This window comes from Temnothorax nylanderi, unplaced genomic scaffold (assembly GCF_030848795.1).
Source record: "Temnothorax nylanderi isolate EJ_2023f unplaced genomic scaffold, tnyl_v1.0 TNYL_tig0054_pilon, whole genome shotgun sequence".
NCBI classification, from domain to species: Eukaryota; Metazoa; Arthropoda; class Insecta; order Hymenoptera; family Formicidae; genus Temnothorax; species Temnothorax nylanderi.
In genome coordinates, this window is record NW_027249116.1 from 59800 (window position 1) to 63822 (window position 4023).

Sequence of the window (4023 nt, forward strand, 5' to 3'; positions counted from 1 at the left end):
GTCGTCGGCTTCCCACCCTTATACGCGTCGTCGCGGGTCTCACCGCGCCGCGAGACTATGTCGTCGGCTTCCCACCCTTATACGCGTCGTCGCGGGTCTCACCGCGCCGCGAGACTATGTCGTCGGCTTCCCACCCTTATACGCGTCGTCGCGGGTCTCCAGCGAGGGAATCCTGCGAAGCTGACATCCCGAGCAGCCTGAGAGGAGGAGGAGGCCTAGGATAGGCATCGGGCATCGGCGTACCAACACTTCTGGTAAGTGTTACTTTTCATTTTTTTTAAAGATATTATAGAATCCCTCTTTGTGCTTATTCAGTTCCTACATTAAACCGTGTTTCGGAATTTAAATTAGTAAAAAAAAATTTTTTGAAAAATTTGATTCAAGTTGATTCTAACGTAGAAACCTTTTTCGAAGAAGTAATTTAAAATATAATATTAATCTGAATAACGAATAAGATGTTCGATGCGCGTGACACGTATTTAATCGATTCGATTATTTTTATGTTACAGAAAATATCCGCGCGGGATGGAGCATCATCTTCGCATCGAGGGTCTCTCCGCGCCGCGAGACTATGTCGTCGGCTTCCCTCCCTTATACGCGTCGTCGCGGGTCTCACCGCGCCGCGAGACTATGTCGTCGGCTTCCCTCCCTTATACGCGTCGTCGCGGGTCTCCAGCGAGGGAATCCTGCGAAGCTGACATCCCGAGCAGCCTGAGAGGAGGAGGAGGCCTAGGATAGGCATCGGGCATCGGCGTACCAACACTTCTGGTAAGTGTTACTTTTCATTTTTTTTAAAGATATTATAGAATCCCTCTTTGTGCTTATTCAGTTCCTACATTAAACCGTGTTTCGGAATTTAAATTAGTAAAAAAAAATATTTTGAAAAATTTGATTCAAGTTGATTCTAACGTAGAAACCTTTTTCGAAGAAGTAATTTAAAATATAATATTAATCTGAATAACGAATAAGATGTTCGATGCGCGTGACACGTATTTAATCGATTCGATTATTTTTATGTTACAGAAAATATCCGCGCGGGAAGGAGCATCATCTTCGCATCGAGGGAACACGAATGACATCCCGAGCAGCCTGAGAGGAGGTGGAGGCCTGGAAGAGGCATCAGGCGCCGGCGGAACAACATGCGGTAAATATAATTGGTTTATACATATTGTGTCTTTCGCGGAAAGTTTAACCAATCGGTTTTTCAATCGAATAGTAAAGATAGTCAGAGAGTAGAAATTAAAAAAGAGTTTAATTTTTTAAATTCTATTTTGAATTCTTGTGTTCAGTAAATAGAGTATACTTTCAAGAAATTAAACGTGTTTTTTTATTAAATTTATTTAATTAAAAGAAATATAGAATTCCGTGTTTTACCTTCGGTAATTATTTTTCGAAATACAGACTGTCTCTTTTCTTCCCTGCTCTAATCTGGATTATATGTTTGATTGTTACAGAATCATCGTAGCGACGTTGCAGATACAGCTCCGCTGCTGCGCATCGGTGTCGGTGAGTTTTAGCGTAGGGAAGTGTGGAGAAATAAGCGTAGGTAGGGACTTAGTTAAAACGTAGGTAGGGAATAATTTTTTCTTCATACCTCGGTCGAAAGTACGTACTTTCGTCCCTAATAGCACGGACGAAAGTTTAACATTTACTCCCTGTGAGAAGTACACGCGCGCCCTCTATAACCTTAAACCTTAACGCCCTTTAACCTTAAAAATAGTCATCAATATTGTTCTGTCGTCAGTTAATTTAATATTAAAATATTATTAAAGTCAATTCAATAATCTAGCAAAAATGAACAATATGTCATCTGATGAATCCGTAGACGAGGAAGAAGTTATACGAAATTTCGATGCAGAAGCGCGATTGATAATAAATACAGATACGTTGCCAAAGAAGTCTGTTGATCGATACAATCTTGTTTACAACACGTATAAAAAGTGGCAGATAGAACACAAAACTTCACTGTCAAACTGTGAAGAAAATAATTTGTTATTAATTTATTTTTACAAAATATGACAAGACTTGACTCTTCGAATGTATTTGATGCCTGCCCCCACGACCAGCAGCACTCGCTTCGCTCGTGCCGCAAATGTCGGGGGCAGGCATCAAAAACATGCTTATTAACATTTAAAGTTAAAAAAAGTAAAATTAATAACGTACTTTCGACCGGCTATGAAGAAAAATCGTATACACTACGCGGGCCAAAAGTTGAAATCTCGGTCCTGCTCGTCATGATGCCCTCGGCTTCGCCTCGGGGCATCATGACGCGCAGGGCCGAAAATTCAACTTTCGACCCTTGTAGTGTAATATACTATTAATTATTTTCAGTAATTACATTCCCATTAAGCGAGAAAGGTCAAGAAACATTTCGACTATATTGCAACAACGTCGTAAAATTAATGCAATATAGCCGAAATGGCTTCTTGATTTTTCTTGCTTAATGGATGAAGTCACACTGCATTGCCACGAGTCTCAATGTGGCTCGAGACTTTTATCTGACCCGGAGGTGGAGGTGGATTTTGCGGCCGGAACAGCAAGAAAGAAAGTGGTGAGTGTAATTGATTTTTACGTACTATGTTACTTATGTCCAAAAATGTTCTATCTCTTTTGTCTTTACTTAATCGAATCGTTCATTTGAATATTTCAGAAAATAACGACGTAGAAGGTGACATCGGAGCAGCGAGGGAATCCTGCGAAGCTGACATCCCGAGCAGCCTGAGAGGAGGAGGAGGCCTGGGAGAGGCATCGGGCGCCAGCGGAACAACTTTGCGGTAAATATTATTTTTTATTTCGTGTAAAAGTAAATTTTTCCTGTTTATTCTCGAGTTGTTTTATTTCCCCATGATTTAGAAATAATAATTAGAAGAAAAGAAGTAATTTAATATTGTAGAAATTTATCCTTGTAAAGATCCTTTTCGTAAAATGTTTCCTTATTTAAATTAATATCTAATTGAATAATAAAAAGTTTGATCCACATAGGAATTATGTTTCAAAACATTAGGTTTTTTGAACACCATTTTAATATGAGTTTTATGTTTGTATATTACAGATACAACGTAGCTACGTGGCAGATGTAATTCCGCTGTTGCGCATCGGGGTCGGTGAGTAATGAATTAACATATTTTTTGAGGTAACGGGGATGTGTGGCAACCTATGAAATATATACCACGAAAAATGTATTCCACATAAATGTATACCTTAAATGTATACCACATATCTAGATAAACGTATGCAATTTGATGATAACATAAGTTTATAGCATTCCATACATCTGTTGCCTTAAAATGAATCAGTTAAAACAGATTAGGATAAGTTTAATTTTGGATGTCTTTTTATTATTATATTTATTGATTAATTTAGGATGTATACGAGAATGTACTCGTATGCATACACTGTGTATAAAGACAGAATTTTTAGGAATATTGAATATAGAAGAAAAAATTCTATACAGTTATGTGTAGGGAATACACTTTCATTTTCTTATCTTTATAAATACCTAAAACACGAAAAGGCTATATAGAGTTAAATAGCTATATAGAGTTGATTATTCGATCCGATCGTGAGACAGATAATCATGCTGGTACAACAGCCGCGCGTTAAACTCGTTATTGCAACCAGAGGAGGGCTTAAGTAAAGCCACGCTAGCGCGTTCAACTTTGCGAAATGATATAACTTAGCTCCTTGCAACAGTATAGTCTAACAGTCTAGCTTCGATGCTCGTCTTTATTTGCTTCCAACGTGTTCGCGTATTCTCCCTCTCTCCCTCTCTCCCCTCTTTTTCTATTTCTCTCTTTTTCTTTCTCTCTCTGTATACTAACTACGGCTATACCATACTACTGAAACCTACTATGTACCCGCAGATTACGATCCATGTTCGAAAATCCTACGTGTTCATTCAAGTTCCTATGCGGAGAATCGCTAAGCCGCTCGCTCTGGATTTTCCGAAAATTCGAACTCAAGTAGCACGGACGGAAGTAAGATCTCAACAGAATACAAGAGCTTTTCAACATGATAAATTAT

The 4023-nt window shown here is 38.8% G+C and overlaps 1 long non-coding RNA gene across 1 annotated transcript; it reads left to right on the top strand.

Annotated features, from left to right (window-relative positions):
* Positions 1-518: 518 nt before the first annotated feature.
* On the top strand, positions 519-3327 carry LOC139772824 (uncharacterized). The gene is made up of 6 exons (XR_011718202.1): positions 519-768; positions 1024-1144; positions 1455-1506; positions 2332-2551; positions 2651-2774; positions 3053-3327. It is a non-coding gene; the product is annotated as an uncharacterized lncRNA (long non-coding RNA).
* The last annotated feature ends 696 nt before the right edge of the window (positions 3328-4023 follow it).